This window comes from Phyllobates terribilis, unplaced genomic scaffold (assembly GCF_046119375.1).
Source record: "Phyllobates terribilis strain yellow unplaced genomic scaffold, ASM4611937v1 Scaffold_1__5_contigs__length_1240528914, whole genome shotgun sequence".
Taxonomy (NCBI): domain Eukaryota; kingdom Metazoa; phylum Chordata; class Amphibia; order Anura; family Dendrobatidae; genus Phyllobates; species Phyllobates terribilis.
The window spans coordinates 413,759,788-413,786,069 of NW_027362761.1; positions in this window are offsets into that span (position 1 = coordinate 413,759,788).

The window sequence follows — 26,282 nt, forward strand, 5'->3', positions numbered from 1 at the left end:
AAAGGCCCAATTTCAAGTTCAAGCAAGCGTTATGGTATTGCAGACTGGGGGTGGGTGGGTGGCAGGCTGTATACTTGCGCTTGCATTGCAAGGAATGGGGGAGGTACAATTGAACACTGCCCTGGGACAAGGACTTGCACGGGGATAGTTGCAAGTCTGCATCTTCTGATGCTGCAAGGATCTCTTCTGATGGGCACACTTTTAGGCAGTGACCTGGGTGTCAGAGATTCTTCCAGGGGTTTTCCCCATGCTGTTCCCATGTCTTTTCAGTACTGTATGCATGTGTCACACACAGCACATGGCCAGATAAGGTTGTAAAATGTTAAAATGACATTTCTCTGTGAATGCATTTGTCACGGTTGAAATCAATACAAAAGTGCAAAAACGCATAAAAAATGCTACTTGTGAACATAGCCCAAGGTGTGGAGGAGTATTTTTGTTTTTGGTTATTTATTTTACCTTATACACAAGTCTTTACCCTGGAAAGGATGTTCCTTAACATATTTCACAGGAAAGCAATTTCAGTTTCGTTTTTGAACGTTTTATGGTGAGCCCGTAAAAGTGGCTTAATACCTCTGACCACGTTGTTGACAGCAGTGACCTGGGGGTCAGAAATGCTTCCTAGGGCGATCCCCATGCTGTCCCCATGTCATTTGAGCACTGTCACTATCGTTTTGGGCACTTTCTAGGCTTTCTACAGACTGCCGGGGGTGCCGCCGCAAAAATGCTCGAGTCTCCAATAGACTAGCATTGGGCTCGTTGCTCGAGTCGAGCACCCAAGTATCACGGTGAGCTCAGTGTCTTTAGTAAGGTTACCACCAGTCAAAGCCAGTGCTTCCCACGCTGTCACACAGATGACAGCATGGGAACCACCGGATGTCAAGGCCCATCATTCACTTGAATGGAGCCCGGGGTCGAGATCAAGTTTGGGTACCGTTCTGGCCGAACTCTAGTGGTTAATTTTGGAGGAAGTTAATGGAAAAAATGTACAACAGATTGAAAAGAAACGCCATCAAAGAGAGAGATATTGGATCTATACATTAGATACAGTAAATCCAATGAAAAGTGTAATTTTAGTGTCTTCTTGGGAAATAAGGTCTATTCATTAGAATCAAATCTGTGAAACATAGCCTTTATTATTGGACACCTAAGGGGTTAATAATTTTTTGTATAGGAGGAGGTAAATTTATAATGTATTTATAATGCATATTTATGTTAAAAATAATCCCCTATTTTGTATTCTATATAACAAATTGATATTTCATGTACATGTTGGTTTTTCAATTGTCACATGATATATAGTTAAGCTACACTTGCTTATGCCTGAAAAAGGGGGAGGTAACCCCAGAGTCATCGCAAAGGTGTACAGGCTTGTGTCATCTCTATTGCAGTGTCTCAGTATGCAGGATTGAATATAATCTGAATGAAATACAGGCGATTCGGGGTAGCGTCATGCACCTTAGGTGAATGTAGTGTAAAGTTGATACTTTTCTGGGTTGTACCCTTGAATTTTCCTTAATAATTACAATGAAAAAAACAAGATTAACTGTTGTGTGTCCTCATTTAAATTTGAAATGAAGTGAGACAAGCTACACAGTATAGAGTAGGATAGGGCAAGCAATAAGATGTTTGACTATGTATGGCAAGCACTGGCAGCCTTGGCAGCAGCAGCAAAGTAGACATAAATCTTGATGGAAAGATCGAAGATGCTCGGCTGGGTGGTGGGTACTAGCATTGACGGCAGCATAACAGTGTAGAACACAATGGACAGGTAGCTGGATGCTACAACCTTTCTAGTCATTGGAATCAACTGTAATGAATGAAAATCAGCACTGATCCATGCCTTATTTATTTTCACAAATATAAGTTTTTCCCCGCTTCTAGAGGATAATCTGTTTTTCTTGGGCGTGACAATGCTAAATACACAGTCTGACAGTACACTGTAGGCTGGACTTGACAGCACACCCATGGTAAACTAGGCCAGTTATTGCCTATGGTCCAATCTGTTGACCAAGAATTCCATGTGGTCGGGGCTTATGGTATCTCTTGGACAAAGGGTATAATGCAGGTATGACTGAACCTGGATGTTCAGGCAGTGCATCTCTGTTTCTTGGACGCACATCCAGTTGAAGTTTGTGCTGGCATCGGTTGGCCCCCACCTGCATGGGCCCCACCTGCATGGGCCCAGTCGTGACCTCTGCAACTGTGGTCTTTACACTTTTGGTTACAGTCAATGGGGGGCAATTCAGCATGAGTTTTTTAGCTGGATTCACAGCTGCAACCTATGGCTTTTGTCACCTATGCTTTCAAGCTTTTAAACAGCTTGACAGCGATTTACCTTGCATAAATTAAAATACTGAGGGTGGTAGGTGGATGCAAAACTATATCCTGTTGCTGTTTGGGGATGGGGTCATGTCAACTGATGAGGATTCGGAGAAGTTGGAGGAGGTAAATAACTGCCGCTCAGGCAATGGCACCTATCCTGTTTATCGTAGTTTATTGCTGCTGATCAAAACATTCACCCTGTGCGCCGTGAAAGACATATACTGTCACTGTCCATAATTGCTGCTCCGTGTTTCTATGGTGAAATGCACCATGGAGCACAGACAAATCAACAGAACAGCCCATGAGTGGGCACCGCTTTCTGTGAGAAATATTTGCGGGTGGGTATCTTTCAGCGAGCATCAATGCATATTATCATTTTTCGGAAGGCAGCGGACTTCGCTAAGTGGCAGCGACTCCATCACTAGCAACTTGATCAGGTGGGAGTTGAGTTGCTACACAAGCAGATGACTGGTGTTCTTGATGGAATTGAAAGTCTGCAATGTAAAAGATAAAGTGTTACAGCAGTGGAGGAGATGAACTGAGCAAAACACTGACTCAGGCTGATTGTGTCTTTTCTACAGGTAGCATCATCTTGCTGTATTGCTGTGACTGAGATGAGTGACGTGCCTTACATTCCGTTATACCTTCTACTTTCTTCCCACTAATATGCCAAGTGTGTATTTGGTAGTAATACTGCCAGACAGCTAGTGCAAGTGGTGGCGATGGCAGTGGTATTGCAGTTAGCGACTTGCATATTCTTAGCCATGTTTTTTCTTCCACACTACTCTGTTTATTGTCATTACCACTTTTTTGTCTACCATACATCTTGTACACAAGTATAATTAACGTTTCCAAAAAATGTTTAGCTGTTGACTGAATAAGAAATGGTAATTAGATGCATGTGACGTAGAAAAAAACCAAATACACCAAAACACCTACAAAAATAGACATACACAGTGAAATGTGTAGATTTTGTTGTTGTTTTTTCTATTTTGTCAACAAAATGAAATTCCTCTTCTCAAAAAGGACTTCACATCAATAAAACGGCCACGGAGATACATGCCCAGATAGCAAAACACAACAAAAAGCCACGGTATTGTTGTGGCATGTACAGATGTCAAATTGGCATGTAAAAAGTTAAATGTGTAGATTTAAAATACCGTATATACATTTTTTTTTCTTTAACACTACACTAGCAAGTAAAAGTTAAATAGATTTATTTTCTTCTATTTTTTACATTCTACTCCTTCATTGACAAAAAAAAGCCTTAACAAAAAAGCAACATTGGTAGGTAAATGCCCAGAAATCAAAATGTGGCAACTGCCACCAGTACTGTTGGGGCTTGAAAATTGGGCAAATTGGTCTAGCAAAGCAGTTATGCAAATAGTTTTTTTTTAAATCAAATGTTTTTACTGATTTTTATAAAGATTTACACAAAAGAAAAAAAAAAAAATAAATAAATTAAAAAAAGGAAAAAACAACAACAACCAGACAAACATTGGAGAAACACAGTTCTCCACCCCCCAACCTTAAGAAGCATTAAACACGAGTTATTTATACATCTTGGCTCTGCAAAACCAGTATAATTAGATGAACAAATATTTGAGCATAGTAACAATAGTCAATCCAATTACATATAAGTTGTGGAAGTACTAATAACATTTTAATTAATTTTCAAAGAAGTTTAATTTGAGGCATCATATAAACGTAACTCAAAGCAAGCCGAGGCAAAATCTCCTCAGTTCCCTAGATGTCAAACCAGAGCCATCAATTCATAGACCCCCATATCTTGTCAAATTTAGAGATAGCATCTCTTTTTAAGTATATGCCTTTTTCCAAATTTACTAGCCAGTAAACTTTATCAATAAATTCTGATATCATAGGCTCCAGATCAGCTATCCTTTTTTGGGCTATCAATTTTCTTGCCATATATAACTTATGTGCAGCCGCAATTTTGCCGTACTCATCAATAGTCAGATACTCAACATATCCCAATATACATACTAATGGTCAAAGCTCTACGTCAATTGAATAAACCCTGGTAATCATTGCTACAACACTCTTCCAAAAGGACACCAAGTTAGGACAGTTCCACATCATATGAAGTATATCTGCTATGTTAGTTTTGCATCTAGGACAGTGGGGACTCAAACAAAATCCTATGCTAAATACGAATTGAGGTGTCCTGTATACCTGGTGTATCACATATATATGGGACAGTCTATGGGATTCACTTAAAGACAGCTGTGGAACTCTTTCCAGTATATCTGACCAGTGATTTTCCTCTATGGGTCCCATTACACTCTCCCATTTCTCTTTTGATCGCATCGGCTGGTTTGTCAATATAATGTCTAAGAGAATATTATAAAGTAATGAGATCAGTCCACTAGAACTGTGTAGATTAGCTATTCTCTGTATTATTGAGTTTTGGGGTACCCCTCCTTCCAAAACAATGCCTTCTGCCCGATATGCGTACCTAAATTGTAAGTGATGAAAGGGTAGTTATCCGGCAACTTGTGAAATTGACTTAAAAAATAGCCTTTATTTTGAAAAAATTAAAAACATGTGACTATAGTGCAAATAAAAGCGTACAGAGGTTTACGCGTTTCGGATACGTAGATCCTTACTCATAGCATACTGTGTAGATTAGCTATTCTCTGTATTATTGAGTTTTGGGGTACCCCTCCTTCCAAAACAATGCCTTCTGTCCGATATGCGTACCTAAATTGTAAGTATTTGTAGAATTCAGAGTGAGGTAACCCATATTCGTTTTGCAGCTGTGAGAATTCCTTAATCACCTATCAGCACTTGATTAAGTCTCTTTAAACACTTTGGCGCTCCAGGAGCCAAATCCCATCAGTTGATATAGATTTTGAAGCCATGGAGTGTTCCATAATGGAGAAAATTATGAAATACCTTCTATTCCTTGTAATCTTTTCACCGTCCCCCAAAGTTTGTGATATAACAGCATAGTCGGTATTTTGCCTTCAAGTGTCTCAAACTTATGCGCCTCCCATCCTTCACAGAGTTTATCTGATTGGAAATAATGCTGTAGCAACATACGCTGAGCTCCCACTCCCCGAGGGTCGTCCCATCCCCAAATATGTTGAAGCTGAGATGCCACATAATATACCCATGGGTTAGAAACCACAAGCCCTCCCATTGTTTTGTTTCTTTGTAATGTTTCCAGTTTAATTCTCGGAGTCTGTTTGCCCCATATTAATTTTCTAAACTCCTGACTCACTTTAAAGAAACACCTCTAATTTATCCATATTGGGGAGTTGTGTAGAACATACAGCAATTGTGCCATCCAGATAATTTTGACCAGGTTAGCACGGCCCACAACCCACAAAGGTAACTTAGATCAGGGGCCTAGTTTACCTCTAAATTTAATTAAGACTGGATCAAGATTCAACTTGTCATAATCATTTATTTTTGACAATATATTGATGCCTAAATACTTAAACTCCGATACCACTTGTAAACCCGAGTTAACGTAGTGGGAAGCATTCTCATCTGTATTATCCAATGGAAGTATAACTGATTTGCTCCAATTTATCTTCAGAGCAGAGTATTTTCCAAATGTTTCTATCATTTTCATTGCTATAGGAAGGGACTCAGAAGTTTTAGCCAGAAATAATAAAGTGTCATCAGCGTATAATGCGACCTTCTCTTCACTATTCCTTCTACGAAACCTAACTATTTCTGGATACTCCCTGATAACCGATGCCAGGGGTTCAATGGCCAGTGCAAAGAGCAGGGGGGACAACGGGCACCCCTGCCTCGTACCTCTACTCAGTCCAAAAGCCGGGGAGAGGTGTCCATTTACCTGCATTCTAGCCATCAGCCTACCATACAGCAATTTAACCCATGAAATAAAACTAGGTCCTATACCAAACTTTTCCAACACCGCCCATAAATATTCCCACTCAACAGAATCGAACTCCTTAGTGGCGTCCAGAGAGCATACAGCTCTATCCCCATCACCATCCACCGGCAATTGAAGATTAAGAAACAATCTCCGGATATTAACAGCTGTGGATCTAGCAGGCATGAAGCCTGACTAGTCAGTAAGGATAACTGTAGAAATTACTGCATTCAATCTAGATGCCAGAACCTTTGCAATAATTTTAATATCAGTTGACAATAAATATTTGGGCCTGTTTGAGTCAGAGATTAAAGGGACTTTACCTGGCTTATTTATGACTAATATCACCACCTCTTGCATTGAATGGGGTAGGGTTCCCCCCCTCACCGCCTCCTCGAAGATAGCCAGTGAGTGGGGAAGTAGAATATTTCCAAATTTCTTATATATTTCTGTGGGAAGCCCGTCTAGTCCTGGCGATTTGTTATTAGCCATAAGGGCTACTGCTATTTGTAACTCCTCCAGCTGTAGTGGTCTATTTAAAAATTCTTGATCTTTACTGCTGAATGTCAGTAGTTTGATTTCCCTCAAGTAGGATAAGATTTGTTCTCTATTAAATTACAGTTTGGATGTATATAGATCTTTATAAAATTCTAGCAGAGTGTTTGAGATCTGGTCAGTCTGGTTTACTACCATTCCTTCCCTGTCCTTCAAAGCACCAATAAAAGAACTCCCCATCTGGGCTCTTGCTATCACGGCCAGTAAGTGTCCTGCCTTCTCCCCCTCCTCAAAGAAGTATGTCTGGGCAAACATGCATTTATTTTTAGCTTTTTCCTTGATATGTGTGGTGTACGCTTCTTGTGCCTCTCCCCCACTCCATCAGGTCCTCTTTTACACCGGTTAGTACAAATTTTTCTTCTGTAGATCTATCTCTATCCTATAAAAACTCCCCAAACTGTTTTGTCTTAGTTTTGGATCTGTTAATGGCCTGTATTAAGACTCCTCGTAAGCACGCTTTCATGACATCCCATAATGTGTTTTGCGACACTCGTTTGTCGTTTTCCTTAAAATAATGTTGTAAGGTAGATGTGATCAGCGGAATATCTATAATTTGAAGCCAGAAGGGATTCATACCCCACACAGTCAGAGAATCAAGAGGCCTGGGTGAAAAACAAAGAATAGTCAGCAAGGGTGAATGATCTGATAGCGCTCTGGGTAAATATTCCACATGTTTCCCAAAGGGGAAATATGTTCTGTGCCCAATACCATATCAATACACAATAATGTTTTATGTGTCTTAGAATATCAAGAAAATTGTCTAGTGTTAGGATATTTGAGATGCCCACAAATCTGCCTTCTCCATTTATCTTGGAATCAATTAATTCAAAAGGGATAGTCCCATGTACTAGGATTCTAACCTCCCTAGAATATGTGGAGAAGATACAGTGGAAGCTGTGGCCTATCCATGAATATTTTATGCCCACAACACTATTTTTCCCAAAGTGCGTTTCCTGCAGACACACCACTGCAGGCAGATGATCCCGGATATGTTCCATGACTGCTGCTCTCTTTAAGAAGTCCCCCAGACCTCTGACATTCCATCAGAGGAATTTTACTTTATCAGCCATAATATCTAGTCACCCCTTCCCAGCTACAGAGAGAGCACGTGACCGGAAGTGAGAGCGCGCGCGGGGTGTGAGCACGTGGGCTGTGGTGTGGTTGTGGTGAGCGGCATGCGGCGGGCGGTGAGGTCCGACTCGGCTCGCGGCCCTCCGGCGAGGGAGCCAGGCGGAGGTGACCGAGTGGACCGGGTGGACCGGTAGGAGGCGACCGGAGGGACGAGCGCAAGAGAGCGCTGTGATAGCGTGCAGCGCCGGCCAGCGGAGGGCGCCAGGTGGTGGTGACCAGGAGGACCGGTAAGAGGCGACCGGAGGGGCGAGCGTGCTGTGATAGCGTGCAGCGTGCAGCGTCCCTAGAGGAGGTGAGTGATGGGCAGGAGGCCGCGATAAGCGGCCCTACTGAACCCGAGTGTGTACTGTACTGTACTGTATTGTATTTGTATTGTAATTGTATTATATTTAAGTGCTCCCCCCCGGCCTTAATTAAATTAATCCTCTGTCCATACTTGATCGATCTCCCCCCTATCCATATTTAATACAACTCCCCCGGCCATCTTTAGTGATCCCCCAGTCCATATTTAATTGATCACCCCCCTTCCATATTTAAATTGATCCCCTGATCACCCCCCGTGAGCAACCATGCATTCCGTGAGCAACCGCTCGAGGATCCATACTGCTGCGAGAGCATATCGTGCACTTGGAAGCCCAAATTCTGGATCTAAGTGCTCAGATAGCGATACTGAGGAGCATCGACAACATGGAAGGGAGTTTGCTGCTCACCGAGCAGACACTCAATTGGTCAATACTGGGGGTGGAGCATACAGGGGAAGTGCAGGCTGAACAGGCAGGGAGCTGGATAACAGTTAGGAGGGATAGAGGGAAGAAGTATAGGAAGGCTGGTTCAGAACCGGCATTATTGGAGCACGACAGATCCTCTGACCGCCGGGGGAGTGTATGCTCCAGTAATGAGGGGGAGGGGGGAAGTGTAGGGCAGGCAAGACAGGTTCTGGTAGTGGGTGACTCTATTATTAGGGGGACAGACAGGGCAATCTGTCACAAAGACCGGGATCGCCAAAAGGTGTGCTGCCTCCCTGGCGCTCGAGTCCGGCACATCGCGGATCGGGTTGACAGGTTACTGGGTGGGGCTGGCGAAGACCCAGCGGTTATGGTCCACATCGGCACCAATGACAAAGTGAGTGGTAGATGGAGGGTCCTTAAAAATGATTTCAGGGACCTAGGTAGGAAGCTTAGGGCAAGGACCTCCAAGGTAGTTTTCTCAGAAATACTACCAATCCCGCGAGCCACACAGGAGCGCCAACGGGAAGTTAGGGAGGTGAATAAGTGGCTAAAGAGTTGGTGCAAGGCAGAAGGGTTTGGGTTCATGGAGAACTGGGCCGACTTCGCGGTCGGCTACAGGCTCTACCGTAGGGACGGGCTGCACCTCAATGGGGAGGGTGCAGCGGTGCTGGGGAAGAAGATGGCTAATAGGTTGGAGGAGTTTTTAAAGTAGAGACGGGGGGGGGGGGAACCAGGGAAATAGGTGGGATGTGAGGCAAGCAAGGGGGAAGGGGAGAAGTGAATATAATGAGGGTGGAGAGGGGGGTGGGCATAGTACAGTTAGATCGTTAGAGAAGAATAGGATGCTAAATAACCCCAAAGTTTTATCTTGCATGCTGACCAACGCAAGAAGCCTGACCAATAAGGCGGATGAGCTGCGGGCGCTTATATCGGAGGAGAGGTATGACATCGTAGGTATAACAGAGACTTGGCTAGACGATAGCCACGACTGGGCGGTAAATTTATTAGATTATAGTTTATTTAGAAGGGACCGGAAACAGGGGAAAGGCGGAGGAGTCTGCTTATATGTAAAGTCATGTCTAAAACCCAGACTAAGGGAAGATATAGGAGAGGGAGAAGAGGGGGTCGAGTCCATGTGGGTAGAGATAGAGGGGGCAAAAAATAATGATAAAATATTACTGGGGGTCTGCTATAAGCCACAAAATATATCAGAGGAGAATGAGAATCTGCTATTAGGACAAATAGACAAAGTAGCAAAACATAATGAAGTGATTGTAATGGGGGATTTCAACTACCCGGATATTGACTGGGAAACAGAAACCTGTAGATCTCAGAAAGGTAAAAGGTTCTTGACAAATATTAAGGATAATTATCTCTCCCAATTAGTGCAGGAACCAACGAGAGGGAAGGCCGTGTTTGACTTAATATTGACTAATAGGCCTGATAGAATAACTGAGGTACAGATAGGGGGGCACCTAGGTAATAGCGATCATAATATTATCGACTTCAAAATGCCCTTCAGTAGGATTATCAATAAGGGAACAACAAAAACATTAAACTTTAGGAGGGCGAAGTTTGATCAGCTGATAGAAAACCTTCAACTATTGACTGGGACAAAGTACTTAATAGTGTTGAGCCACCCCCGTAGTGTTCGAGTACGGTCCGGTTCGTCGAACACCCGTGTGTTCGCCGAACTGTTCGTCGAACTGTTCGTCGAACACCTTCGAACACCGTTAAAACCAATGGCAGGCAAACAAAAACACATAGAAACACATAGAAAACACCTTCAAAGGTGTCCAAAAGCTGACAAACTGCTCAGAAGACATAACTAACACATGGAAAAGTGACAAGTACATATAGTCATGCGAAAATAAAAGAGGTGGAGGAGTAAAAGGAGGGGGAGACACAGATATAGGCATGTCATGCCCTTCTAAAATCCAAAAGTGAGAAGCCGACACGGCCAGTCCGCTCCTGCCCGTGCCACCTCCGTGTCGCCGGGTTTGTGCCAGAGCCGCGGTGAACCCTGATGGCCAGCCCCCCTCTCCCAATACTGGTGCCTGTCCGCTGGTGGGTCGAGCGAGCCCCCCTGTGGTGGAGGCAGCTCTAAGCTTTTTAATTTAAATTGTCTCTCTAATTTGAATGAATACACTTTAAATCCATTTACAAGGATCTATTGGAGGGCAAGTCTCATGCCAGCAGCCGCGTAATTCCAGCTCCAGTAGCGTCCACTAAAGCTGCTGCAGTTAAAAAACTTTTATAAGGATCGAGCTCGGCTGTCCACCGCAAGGCATCCTACTGCCAGTCCCAGCCCCTATGCCTTGGGGTGCCTCCTGATGCTCTTCACTGAGTATCCCGTGGTCCCGAAGCATTTCCTTTGAAAAAATGAAGTGTCCAAACTACAGGTGCTTGCTTAACAGCCGGGATAATCCGCTGACTAGCAGACACTGCTACTAGGCACAAAATATTTCCTGGGCTAGATGCAGTTAAAAATTTGTAATTAGATACTCTCGTTGGATGCTGAGAAAGCATTCCATAGAGTCTCCTGGCACGCCAAATATGATTCTCTTAAAAAGCTTGGGGTAGGGGTCTAGGGGACCCTTTTATAGCCAAAATCACGGCCCTGTATCGCAATACGTCACCTAGGCTGAAGATAAATGGAACTGTAGCACCCTGAGGGCTCGGTTGCTACAGAGGTATTGCACCTCACCCAGAGGTGTGATATCTCACTCTCAGGTAAGGATGTAGTGTGGATCAGGACCCAACACCTGCATGCATTACACCACATTGCCGTGGGGCAGGGCGACCAATATGCCCCTGAGATGGGCACGACAGTCCCTGTCCCTGGCTGGAGTGGGGGGAGGGAACACTGAGCAAGGGGAACCCTGTAGTGCAGGAGCAGGGAGGAAGCAGTTCCTGGGTGCATTGAGAAGGGAGTATAAAAGGTGGGCACCATCTTAGTTCAGTGCAGAGAAGTCTGAGCAGAAGTGGCAGGGAACAGGGGCTCTGCATGAGCTCTGCTCCGGAGGCGGGCCTAGTAACAGAGGCCCAGGCCTGGAAGAGGGAGAAGGAAGGAAGAGGAGCGGAGAAGGCTCCAGGAACGAGGAACGAAGGGATCTCAGGGGTGCGGACGGGCGAGTCGCCACCGCACGCCAGAATCCACCTGCGTGGAGGGGTCAGGCCAAAGGGGGAGACCGGTCCCCGAAACTAGTGGAGGCAGGAAACGACCCTCAGCTAGAAACAGGAGGCTGTGACATTTTATGTGGCGCAGCCCCTCGCTACACCCGCTAGGAAGGCACCACATAGGGTCAGGGAAACTGGCGCCAAGTTTACCAAGAGGAGGCCCGAGGCAGCTGGACAGAAGGGTTGGTAAGAAAGGCCAGACAAAGGACACACAAAGGGGGTCCTGTGAAGCACTCCAAAGTTATCTGGGAGTTGTCTGAGCCCCTCACCTGGTGAGCACAGTACGACGTGGGCAGCCGTTACCTGCAGACGTGGTCTGGATAATAAGAACTGTGAGTAAAGGCCCTGGACTGCATCACTGACTCCGTGTCATTACTGCTGCTGCCCTGCACCATCACCCCCATCCTCCGCATACACTGCCTTGAGGCTATACTCCTCCCGTGGGGAGTTATGCTACGCTCTGCTGCACCCACAACACCAGCCTCAGCGGTCTGCCCTGGAGCGGCGGTTCACTCTGACCGCAATCCACGGGTGGCGTAGTCGGACATTTAAACATCAAAACCACATAAATAGTTCCGCCACTGGTTTGACCGCCCTGAGTCACGGAACCGGGTTGCCGCCACGGAGACTACAACCACCAGCATCCACCAAAAAGGGTCCGGCTCCGGGTGTCCCAAGGCCCAGGGGGCGCGTCAGAACATTTTCATCACCTTTCACAATCACCAATGGGACAAGGCAGGGATGTTCTCTGTCCCATCTCTTATACATCCTAGTGACGGAGCACCTGCTCTCATCAATTCGCCATAACCCCAATATTAGGTGGATTGAGGTGGGAGGCACCGAGTACAAGTGCTCTCTATTTGCTGATGATGTCCTAGTATATATCACTCAATCACATATATCCATCCATGCTGTTATGGCTGAAATAGATCACTTTGTTACATGGTAAAATTTTAAAATCAATGCAGCGAAGTCTGAGGCCCTCGATGTCTCCCTCCCCAAATCCATATAGGATTCCATCCAGTCCAACTTTCCCTTTGCTTGGCCCTCACAGGGTATCAAATACTTAGGAATTCCTATTCATAGAGACCTCTCCCATCTATGTTATCTTAATTTTGGGCCCTTTATTGAACAACTCCATACAGACCACGGTTGGCAAGTTAGAACTGTAAGATTCACTACGTGAACCACTGGTGTTTTGTGGAAAAGCACATGTACACTGTGTTCCAAATTATTATGCAAAAAGTGTATAGGAGTGATAAGGGAAGAATTTGTTTGTTTGTCAGTTAAACTCATTGATGGTGATGTGTGTCAGGGCTCTTTATATCACTGTAAGCAATTGCAGACACCAGTGCTAATTAGTTTGGCAGGTGTGTCCAATGAAAGGCAAGACTACTTAAGAAGGCTCTCTCACATTATTCAGCAGCCTACATTTTCTGCCAAAATGGGAAAGAAAAAGGATGTGTCGGCTGCTGAGAAGCAACAAATTGTGGAGTGTTTAGGTCAAGGCATGACTACAATCAACATTGTGCGATGATCAGGATGAAGTGTCTTGGCAATCAAGAAGTATGTAGCTGATTCACAGTACACACGTGTGCGTGCTGATAAGGGCAAATTGAGGACTCTTTCCTACAGGCAATTACGTCAGGTTGAAAGAGCAGCGGCAAAAAAGCCTTGTCATAGCAGCAGACAAGTTTTTGAAGCTGCTTGTGCCTCCAACGTCCCCCGAACAACAAGATGCAGGGTCCTTCAGAGGTTTGCAGCTGTGCATACGCCATCCTGTCGACCTCCTCTATCCACTTCACACAAGCAGAAACGGCTCCAGTGGGCCAAACATTACATGAAGACTGATTTCAAAACTGTTTTGTTCACGGATGAGTGCCGTGCAGCGCTCAATGGTCCAGATGGATGGAGTGGAGGATGGCTGGTTGATGAACACCCCACGCAAACACGGCTACAGCGCCAACAAGGAGGAGGTGGAGTAATGTTTTGGGCTGGAATCATGGGGAGAGAGATTGTCGGCCCCTTTAGGATCCCTGAAGGCGCTAAAGATGAACTCCATAATGTATGTGGATTTTCTCAAACAGCACTTCCTGCCATGGCTCAAGAAGAAGAACCGTGTATTTCACAGCAAGATCATTTTTCTGCATGATAATGCACCATCTCATGCTGCACATAAAACATCTGCATCTCTGGCTGATATGGGCATAAAAGGGGACAAACTTATGGTGTGACCCCCATGCTCCCCTGACCTCTACCCCATTCAGAACCTTTGGAGCATCATTAAAAGGAGTGTCTATGATGGCGGGAGGCAGTTCACATCTAAGCAACAGCTCTGGGAGGGTATTCTGTCCTCATGCAAAACAATTGAAGCAGAAACCATCCAAAACCTGACAAATTCAATGGACGAGAGAGTTCAGAAGCTCCTTTCGAACAAGGGGTCCTATGTGAAAATGTAACATCACCTAGAATAAAGTTTTGAGTTGAAAACTGTTTGATTTCAGTTTCTAACAACCTGCTAATGCTTATAATTTCAAAAATGACCATTTTTTTGGTCTTTATTAAAATGAAAAGGTTGATCGAAAAGTTTGGGGGATCTAAGAGTGTGGCAACCCAGTAGTCATGATTACTTCGAATTCTGACAATATGAGGGTCATGCTGCAGGTAGTGCAGCAAGAAGGCACTTATGTGTCTTGCGCATCTCGGAGCCCCAAAATTATTTTCCGGGCTAGATGCAGCTAAAAATTATTTATAATTTTAAATCTGGTGGAGCTTATTATAGATGGCCTAATAGGATCAGTGCTGCACACTGCTACAAAGCCCAAATTATTTTCCAGTCAAGATACAGATAAACATGATTAGTAATTTGAAAGCTTAAAACGGTTGGTAGGGTGATTTTAAACAATCATCAAGCTTTTACTCTCCCCAGGATGACACAGGGGTAGAAAAGTCGTTTCGGATCCATGATTTGTTCATCTTTATGAACGTGAGTCTGTCTACATTATCAGTGGAGAGCCGCGTGCGCTTATCTGTCAGCACACCACCAGCAGCGCTGAACACACGTTCAGACAGAACGCTGGCTGCGGGGCATGACAAGATCTCCAAGGCGTAAGTGGCTAGCTCCGGCCATTTATCCAGATTGGAAGCCCAAAAAGAGCAAGGGTCCAGTGACACAGTCGTGGCTTCAATGTTTACTTGGAGATACTCCTGTACCATCGTCTCTAGGCGTTGACTATGTGTCAGACTTCTTGTCTCCTGTGGCCTTGCAAAGGATGGGCTAAAAAAGTGGTGAAATGATTCCGCAAAATTGATGTTACCACCAGATACTGTGGTTCTGTTACGGTTTGAGTGCTGAACACTTGACGGTCCCACGGTTGGCAAGTTGGAACTGTGAGATTCACTACGTGCACCACTGGTATTTTGTGGAAAAACACATGTAAGATTCTGCAACAGTCTCTGCTGATACTCCTGCATGCGTGCATCCCTTTCTATGGCAGGAATAATTTCTGCAAATTTACTTTTGTACCAGGGATCTAACAGTGTGGCAACCCAGTAGTCAGGATTATTTCTAATTCTCACAATTCGAGGGTCATGTTGCAGGTAGTGCAGCAAGAAGGCACTCATGTGTGTTGCGCATCCAGGAGCACCAAGTCCCTGTTGTGTTGGTGGCGAGGTAACAATCATGCTTCCTTCCTCTGTCCTCTCCCCCCAACCTCGCACAACAGAAATGTGATCAAGGTCTCCCTCATCTGATGAGTCTTCCATCAGTTCGTCCTCCACTTCTTCCTGGGCTCCTGCACCTTCCTCACTAGTTTGGCTGCTACCATGCGCCCTGGTAAAACCATCTCCCCCACCCTCACATGCCTGCCGCCTTGGTGCTGCCGACCGTCTGGACCTTGCAGATATTAGCCCTTCCGCATACAACTCCTCCTCCTCTACTTCCTCCACCTCCTCTTGTGCCACCACCTGACTCCGAATTCTGTTTAACATGTGCTCCAGCATGTAAATCACCGGAATAGTCATGCTGATAATGGCATCGTCAGCACTAAACATCTTCGTCGCCATTTCAAAACTGTGTAGAAGGGTGCATAGGTCCCTGATCTGAGACCACTCCTCCAGCGTGATTTGCCCCACCTCTGGATCTCGTTGGCCCAGGCTATACGTCAGAACATATTGCACCAGGGCTTGTCGGTGCTGCCACAGTCGCTGCAACATGTGCAGAGTTGAATTCCACCGGGTAGGCACATCGCATTTTAGCCGGTGAAGTGGCAGGCCCAACGACTTCTGTAGAGATGTAAGTGGCTGAGCTGCGGGATGCGAACGGCGGAAGTGAGCACACAGCGACCGTGCCCTCTGCAGAAGGCCATCTAGTCTGGGATAGTGGGCTAAAAATTGCTGGACAACCAGGTTCAACACGTGAGCCATACAAGGCACGTGTGTGACATTGCCCCGGCGAAGGGCCGCACCCAGGTTTGCAGCATTGTCGCACACGGCCTTCCCTGGTTTCAGGTCCAGTGGAGACAACCATTCATGAAATTGGTTCTCCAGAGCTGACCACAACTCCTCAGCTGTGTGACTCACATTTCCCAGACATTTCAATGTAAAAACCGCCTGATGACGTTGAGCCCTACTGCCAGCATAGTAAGGAGGTGTGCAGGATCCCTTCTGCGCAGTTAGAAAGCTTGTGGCATGACCAGACAGGCTTTGGGTGCAGGTGGAAGACCGAGAGGAGGTTGAGGAGGCAGAAGCAGTGGAGGAACTTTGACATAAAGAGGATTGACGCACAACTCGTGGGGACGGCAAGACTTGGACAGCAGCCCCTTGTCCTGCTGTCACCATAGTTACCCAGTGCCCAGTCAGCGACATGTAACGCCCCTGTCCATGCCTACTCGTCCAAGTGTCTGTGGTGAAATGCACCCTGTCACACACAGAGTTTCTCAAAGAAGCGGTGATGTTGTGTGCGACATGCTGGTGGAGCGCAGGCACACCTTTCTTTGAGAAGTAGTGCCGACTGGGCATCTGGTACTGGGGCACTGCGACGGACATAAGGTCTCGAAAATCCTCTGTGTCCACCAGGCGGAAAGGCAGCATTTCTGTAGCCAAGAGCTTGCAGATGGTGAAATTCAAACTCTTAGCTTTCTCATGGCTAGGAGGAAATGGTCTTTTACTTGTCCACATCTGAGGGACCGAGGGCTGGCTATTGTGCTTAGACGGGGTTGATAAGGGTGTCCCCGGCAAACTGCCGGTCTGTGAGGAAGATGCAGGCGGAAATGTTAGGTTGTCTTGATCCAAAGGTGGTGCTATCGAGCTGCTGTTACCACCTCCAAAGAAAATGATGACCTGCCAATCACGCTGGCTGTTGCGGGTAAAGAGGTGGCAGGTCTGCGCCCCAAAACAGGTGTGACTGCTGTCCCCCCAGTCACAGAGGATGAACAGGCCGCGGATGCACAAGATATGGCAGACGGTGGTTGGCCCGGCCGGCTAGGCCGCATTGTAGCACACTGAGCTTCCCACTGCAACTTATGCTTCATGTCCATGTGCCGGTTCATGCATGAAGTACTCAAACTATGTATTTTTTGGCCTCTACTTAGCTTTTGCTGACAAATGTTACAGATAACACGAGTTGGGTCATCTTTATCGATCTGAAAAAATGCCCAGGCTATGCAAGGCTTAGCACCCATGCGACCTGAAGAGCCACCACGACTTGTGGTGAGAGGCAGAGTTGTGTTTGAGGATGCAGTTGTTGACGTGCTTCCAGTACTACGTCTCTGTCCAGGAAGGCGCAACCTGACCTCGTTGTCACTAGCATCTTCCTCCCCCTCCTCTGCTGACCTCATCTCTTGGCTGACTGTGGGTTGACAGTAAGTGGGATCTCCAACCTCATCATCATCACCCTGTGCGTTATCACACCCGTCATCCTCAGAGCCAACCTGTTCCTGCCCTGACAAAAAACTAAAGTTGTCGCTTCAATCAGGTATTTGAGTCTTATCATCGTCTTCCTCATTGTCTCCACCAACAGGAGTTACAGTTTGGGAATGAGGGTCTACATTATGGTCAGAACCTTCTGCGTCTGGTCCTGGATCCGACTCATAAAGATTCTGGGCATCAGTGCAGATCATTTCCTCGTCTGGATTCACAGAAGCACTGGAGTCGACCTCTGATTCCCAGGCTATAGTATGAGTAAACAGCTCTGCAGACTCAACCATCTGTTCTACCTCATACTCAGACGGGCAGCTGGAGATTTGGGAGCTGTGAGGAAGCAAGTGCGATTTGGGTGACACCTTTGAGGACTGGAGTATTTGTGATGTTGAAGTTGATGTGGAGGAGAGCCCACTTAAAGGAGCACTTGATATCCGTTGAAGCACCTGCTGTTTTTGTGCCTCATCTGGAATTTGTAGCGATTGGCGTGGCCGTAAGAAAGGGATCTTATCACATTGTCCGCTAAAAGAAGTAGACATTTTAGTTTGGCTGGAAGATGGTCTTTCTTCTGCAGATGTTACTGTTGCTTTAACACCTACCCCACGGACACAACCTTTTTTCCCCTTCCCAACACGCCTATTCCCCTTTCCACCAGCAGCAGGCCTTTTTCCACTCATTTTGGTGGTTAACTAATTCACAACTCTGGAGTTGATTGCGCAAAAAAACAATGGATGGTAACCGAGCAGAGCTGAGTGGCTAAACTGTGGTATTAGGCCAAAACTATTGGCTGGGTTAGATGCAGAAAAAAATATATTCAGTTTGCAACCTGATGGAGTTCAGTATAGATGGACTAATACAACAAGTCCCACACACAGCTAGAAGCCCAAATATTTTTTCAGAGGTACTGTAGATGCAGATAAAAATTAGTTTTAATTTGCAACCTGATGGAGGTCAGTATAGATGGACTAATAGAGAAAGTCCGACACACTGCTAGAAGGCCAAATATTTTTTCAGAGCTAGATGCAGAAAAAAATTATATTCAGTTTGCAACCTGAAGGAGGTCAGTATAGATGGATTAATAGAACAAGACCCACACACAGCTAGAAGCCCAATATTTTTTCAGAGGTAGATGCAGAAAAAAATATATTCAGTTTGCAACCTGATGGAGGTCAGTATAGATGGACTAATACAACAAGTCCCACACACAGCTAGAAGCCCAATATTTTTTCAGAGGTAGATGCAGAAAAAAATATATTCAGTTTGCAACCTGATGGAGGTCAGTATAGATGGACTAATACAACAAGTCCCACACACAGCTAGAAGCCCAAATATTTTTTCAGAGGTAGATGCAGAAAAAAATATATTCAGTTTGCAATCTGATGGAGGTCAGTATAGATGGACTAATACAACAAGTCCCACACACAGCTAGAAGCCCAAATATTTTTTCAGAGGTAGATGCAGAAAAAAATATATTCAGTTTGCAACCTGATGGAGGTCAGTATAGATGGACTAATACAACAAGTCCCACACACAGCTAGAAGCCCAAATATTTTTTCAGAGGTACTGTAGATGCAGATAAAATTAGTTTTAATTTGCAACCTGATGGAGGTCAGTATAGATGGACTAATAGAGAAAGTCCGACACACTGCTAGAAGGCCAAATATTTTTTCAGAGCTAGATGCAGAAAAACATTATATTCAGTTTGCAACCTGATGGAGGTCAGAATAGATGGATTAATAGAACAAGACCCACACACAGCTAGAAGCCCAATATTTTTTCAGAGGTAGATGCAGAAAAAAATATATTCAGTTTGCAACCTGATGGAGGTCAGTATAGATGGACTAATAGAACAAGTCCAACACACAGCTAGAAGCCCAATATTTTTTCAGAGGTAGATGCAGAAAAAAATATATTCAGTTTGCAACCTGATGGAGGTCAGTATAGATGGACTAATACAACAAGTCCCACACACAGCTAGAAGCCCAATATTTTTTCAGAGGTAGATGCAGAAAAAAATATATTCAGTTTGCAACCTGATGGAGGAGAGTATAGATGGACTAATACAACAAGTCCCACACACAGCTAGAAGCCCAAATATTTTTCCAGAGGTAGATGCAGAAAAAAATATATTCAGTTTGCAACCTGATGGAGGTCAGTATAGATGGACTAATACAACAAGTCCCACACACAGCTAGAAGCCCAAATATTTTTTCAGAGGTAGATGCAGAAAAAAATATATTCAGTTTGCAACCTGATGGAGGTCAGTATAGATGGACTAATACAACAAGTCCCACACACAGCTAGAAGCCCAAATATTTTTTCAGATTTACTGTAGATGCAGATTAAAATTATTTTTAATTTGCAACCTGATGGAGGTCAGTATAGATGGACTAATACAACAAGTACCACACACAGCTAGAAGCCCAAATATTTTTTCAGAGGTACTGTAGATGCAGATAAAAATTAGTTTTAATTTGCAACCTGATGGAGGTCAGTATAGATGGACTAATAGAGAAAGTCCGACACACTGCTAGAAGGCCAAATATTTTTTCAGAGCTAGATGCAGAAAAAAATTATATTCAGTTTGTAACCTGATGGAGGTCAGTATAGATGGATTAATAGAACAAGACCCACACACAGCTAGAAGCCCAATATTTTTTCAGAGGTAGATGCAGAAAAAAATATATTCAGTTTGCAACCTGATGGAGGTCAGTATAGATGGACTAATAGAACAAGTCCAACACACAGCTAGAAGCCCAATATTTTTTCAGAGGTAGATGCAGAAAAAAATATATTCAGTTTGCAACCTGATGGAGGTCAGTATAGATGGACTAATACAAGAAGTCCCACACACAGCTAGAAGCCCAATATTTTTTCAGAGGTAGATGCAGAAAAAAATATATTCAGTTTGCAACCTGATGGAGGTCAGTATAGATGGACTAATACAACAAGTCCCACACACAGCTAGAAGCCCAAATATTTTTCCAGAGGTAGATGCAGAAAAAAATATATTCAGTTTGCAACCTGATGGAGGTCAGTATAGATGGACTAATACAACAAGTCCCACACACAGCTAGAAGCCCAAATATTTTTTCAGAGGTAGATGCAGAAAAAAATATATTCAGTTTGCAACCTGATGGAGGTCAGTATAGATGGACTAATACAACAAGTCCCACACACAGCTAGAAGCCCAAATATTTTTTCAGAGGTACTGTAGATGCAGATTAAAATTATTTTTAATTTGCAACCTGATCGAGGTCAGTATAGATGGACTAATACAACAAGTACCACACACAGCTAGAAGCCCAAATATTTTTTCAGAGGTACTGTAGATGCAGATAAAAATTAGTTTTAATTTGCAACCTGATGGAGGTCAGTATAGATGGACTAATAGAGAAAGTCCGACACACTGCTAGAAGGCCAAATATTTTTTCAGAGCTAGATGCAGAAAAAAATTATATTCAGTTTGTAACCTGATGGAGGTCAGTATAGATGGATTAATAGAACAAGACCCACACACAGCTAGAAGCCCAATATTTTTTCAGAGGTAGATGCAGAAAAAAATATATTCAGTTTGCAACCTGATGGAGGTCAGTATAGATGGACTAATACAACAAGTCCCACACACAGCTAGAAGCCCAATATTTTTTCAGAGGTAGATGCAGAAAAAAATATATTCAGTTTGCAACCTGATGGAGGTCAGTATAGATAGACTAATACAACAAGTCCCACACACAGCTAAAAGGCCAAATATTTTTTCAGAGGTACTGTAGATGCAGATAAAAATTAGTTTTAATTTGCAACCTGATGGAGGTCAGTATAGATGGACTAATACAACAAGTCCCACACACAGCTAGAAGCCCAATATTTTTTCAGAGGTAGATGCAGAAAAAAATATATTCAGTTTGCAACCTGATGGAGGTCAGTATAGATGGACTAATACAACAAGTCCCACACACAGCTAGAAGCCCAAATATTTTTTCAGAGGTAGATGCAGAAAAAAATATATTCAGTTTGCAACCTGATGGAGGTCAGTATAGATGGACTAATGCAACAAGTCCCACACACAGCTAGAAGCCCAAATATTTTTTCAGAGGTACTGTAGATGCAGATAAAAATTATTTTTAATTTGCAACCTGATGGAGGTCAGTATAGATGGACTAATACAACAAGTCCCACACACAGCTAGAAGCCCAAATATTTTTTCAGAGGTACTGTAGATGCAGATAAAAATTAGTTTTAATTTGCAACCTGATGGAGGTCAGTATAGATGGACTAATAGAGAAAGTCCGACACACTGCTAGAAGGCCAAATATTTTTTCAGAGCTAGATGCAGAAAAAAATTATATTCAGTTTGCAACCTGATGGAGGTCAGTATAGATGGATTAATAGAACAAGACCCACACACAGCTAGAAGCCCAATATTTTTTCAGAGGTAGATGCAGAAAAAAATATATTCAGTTTGCAACCTGATGGAGGTCAGTATAGATGGACTAATACAACAAGTCCCACACACAGCTAGAAGCCCAAATATTTTTTCAGAGGTATTGTAGATGCAGATAAAAATTAGTTTTAATTTGCAACCTGATGGAGGTCAGTATAGATGGACTAATAGAATGATGCTATGCCCAAAAGATTTTACTTCACTAGGTGCAGTAAAAAAATTGGTATTCTATACACAGGTGGTATATCTTGCAACACAGATAGGCTACTCCACTGACTAACACACTCTGCAATAGGCCAAAAAGGATTAGCTTTGCTAGATTCAGCCAAATGCTGTGAAAAAAACTTGCACAGCACTGGCACAGACCTGCCTGGCAAAAACTGATAGGAACTGATGTAACCTAGTCCTGAAAAGGACTCCAATTACAATTAGTCTTTACTCCCACAACCTATCTATTTAAGAGCACAGACCTCCCTGATAAAAGTCGTAGGAAATGCTGTAACCTAGTCCTTAAAAGGACTGCAATCACAACTATTCCCTACTCCCAAGCTATCTGTATATTTGTGCGAAAATTGGCTTGAAATTAACAAGGTATAGCGCACACAGCAACAGCGGTGCCGTCTAACACGCAGCTGCAGCAGTGAGAAAATGGTGGCGACGGGGAAAATGGCTTGGTCTTATAGGGCAAGGACATGTGACATACACTGCCAATGACACATGCCCTTGCTTGTGTGAAAAAAAGCACTTCGCTCCGTGTGTGCGCTGCTGATAGGCTGACAGATTGCACCTCCCCACTGCAAATGCGGGAAAGAGAAAAAAAAATGGAGATCTTCATTGTTCCTGCAGAGATCCATCCCCTGCCCCTTCCCCCACCCCGCTGTACACTCAAACTGCGTATTAACATTAATTTTCATCATTACTGAGAAAAAATCCAGTTATGATTTTGGTGCACGAACAGTTATCGAACATAACCTCGAACAGCCGAATTTTTATCAAATTGTTCGTGTTCGCCGAACGGCTCGAACACCGCCCAAAACAGCTCGAATTTGAGATTGGCGAACAGTTCGAGTAGAACAACGCTCATCTCTAGTACTTAATCAATGGAATACGAATAGTAAATGGGAAACCTTGAAAAGATTTCTGAATACTCAGTGCGAGAGGTATATACCGTATGGGAATAAAAGGGCCCGAAATAAGAGGAAACCAATATGGTTGAACAAGAACGTAAAAGAGGCGTTAAATAGCAAAAAAGAGGCATTCAAGAGATTAAAACAGGAAAACAGTAAGGAGGCACTAATGTGTTACAAGGAAAAAACGAGAACCTGTAAAAAACAAATAAAAATAGCGAAAGAGGAAACAGAGAAACGTATTGCTAGGGAAAGTAGATCAAATCCCAAACAGTTCTTTACGTATATAAATAGTAAAAGGATTAAATCGGATAATATTGGACCGATAAAAAGTGAGGAAGGCAAAATCATAGAGAAAGATGAGGATAAAGCTAATCTATTAAATAATTTTTTTTCGACAACTTTCACAAAGGAAATAGAACTAACAGGAGAAATGAGAAGTGACAAGCTTAATCCTCCACTAAGTATGACTAATCTAACCCAACTTGAGGTACAGAAACGCCTCAGTAACATTAAAATAAACAAATCACCAGGACCTGATGGCATACACCCACGGGTACTAAGGGAACTAAGTAATGTGATAGACAGACCGTTATATCTTACATTTAAGGACTCTGTTGAGACTGGGTCTGTACCACTTGATTAACTCAACAAAATTAATAAAGGGAATGGAGGGACAGCAATACCCAGAGAGGTTGGCAAAACTAGGACTATTCAGCCTGGAAAAGAGAAGGTTGAGGGGGAACATAATAAATGTGTACAAATATGTTAGGGGACAGTATAGAGATCTTGCCCGGGATTTGTTCAAAAGGAGGGATATTACGGTAACAAGAGGGCATTCACTAAGACTGGGAGAGAAAAGGTTTCAGCATCAGCATAGGAAGGGGTTCTTTACGTTAAGAGCAGTGAGAATATGGAATTCACTGAGTGAGGAGATGGTAATGTCGGATTCACTACACCAGTTCAAGCGGGGACTGGATGCATTTCTAGATACCAGGCAGATTTCAGCGTATACTTAAAAATAAAATAAAATAGTAGGTTGATACAGGGATTTATTCTGACTGCTGGTTTCAGAGCCGGGAGGGAATTTTTCCTCAGGTGAAGATTGGCTAAATCATTTGGGGTTTTTGCCCTCCTCTGGATCAACTTTAGCAATTACAGAACTAACAGGTCGAACTTGATGGACGCAAGTCTTTATTCGACTTTACAAACTATGTTACTATGTTACTATAAGTATTAAGAAATACATGTGACTTGTAAGGTATCCCACCTTTCTCTTCCCTTTCATAACCCTTTTTACACTATTTCCACTTAGTCGGCTTGACTGCTAGTATTTGCAGAACCAGACAACAAATTATAGAAACAAAAACCCCACAAACACATTGAAACCAGTAAACATTAATCCATCCATTCAATCTGGATGAAGAAAGGCACAAGTCCATCCTGTATAGCGTTGAGCCACCCCCGTAGTGTTCGGGTTCGGTTCGTGGAACACCGGGATGTTCATGGAACTGTTCGTCGAACACCTTAGAACACTGTCGAACACCGTCGAACACCGTTAAAACTAATGGCAGGTAAATAAAAACACATAGAAAACACCTTCAAAGGTGTCCAAAAGCTGACAAACTTCTCAGAAGACACTCTCTTTAAAAAAGCCGGCCGGCAATTCAGCATCGGTACCCGACAATTTAGAGCAGAAAGAATAGAGCATCACACATAGATTAGATAGATAGAAACATGTCAATCACATATATAAGAAGTACAGTGACAGTGTTGGTTACTGTACTTGTCATTTAGTGTTAAAGGATTTAGTAAAAAAAATAAGTGTTTTCATGTACCATCTCTTTAAAAAAGCCGGCCGGCAATTCAGCATCGGTACCCAACAACTTAGAACAGAAAGAATAGAGCATCACACATAGATAGAAACATGTCAGTCACATATATAACAAGTACAGTGATAGTGTTGATTATTGTACTTGTCATTTAGTGTTAAAATAAAGGATTTATTAAAAAAAATTGGCGTGGGGTTCCCCGTAATTTTAGTCTCTAGCGGAGGTTAAGCAGACGGCTGGGGCAGATGTTTGAAGCCTGGGAAGAGGGTAATACCCACGGAGCTTCCCAGGCTACTAATATCAGCCCCCAGCTGAATACCTAGCCTTTACTAGCTATTAAAATGGGGGACCCCCCCAAAAAATGACGTGGGGTCCCCCCTCTTTTAATAGCTAGCAAAGGCTAGGCAGACAGCTGGGGGCTGATATTAATAGCCCAGGAAGGGTGCCATGAATATTAGCCCCCTCCCAGGCTAGAAACACCAGCCGTCAGCCGCCCCAGAAATGGCGCATCCATAGGATGCGCCAATTATGGCACTTAGCCTCACTCTTCCCACTGCCCTGTAGCGGTGGCAGTGGGGTAATAGGGCTGAGGTTGATGTCAGCTTATAATGAAAGCTGACATCAAGCCCAGGTTAGTAATGGAGAGGCGTCTATAAGACACCCCCATTACTAGCCCCATAGTCAAAGTTAAAAAAAACACAAACACCCAGAATAAAGTCCTTTAATTGAAATAAACACACAATTCTTTATTGTTCTAAATTAAACCATACTTACCATCACGCCCATTCCAGCTGAAGCCAACGATCTCCTGCAATAAAAGTAAAATAATAAACAAACATCATCCTTACCTTTCAATGGTGCCCAGGACGACTCCAGCTCTGCTACATCGAGATGACAGGCTGGATCGCAGCAGAACACTGCCATCCAGCTTGCCATGCCTCAGACACTGAGAAGCGCAGGCATGTTTGCGCTCCTCAGTGTCTGGCTGTGACGGCATCCAGATGAGCCAAGTTCATGTCCAATGAACTCGGCTCACCTCATGCACGTCACTGATAGCGTGGGAAAATTCTCCTGCGTTTGCGCTTGCCATGAGCTCAGGAGAATTCTCTCATGCTCACCGCATACGCAGGAGAATTTTCCCACGCTGTCAGTGACGTGCATGAGGTGAGCTGA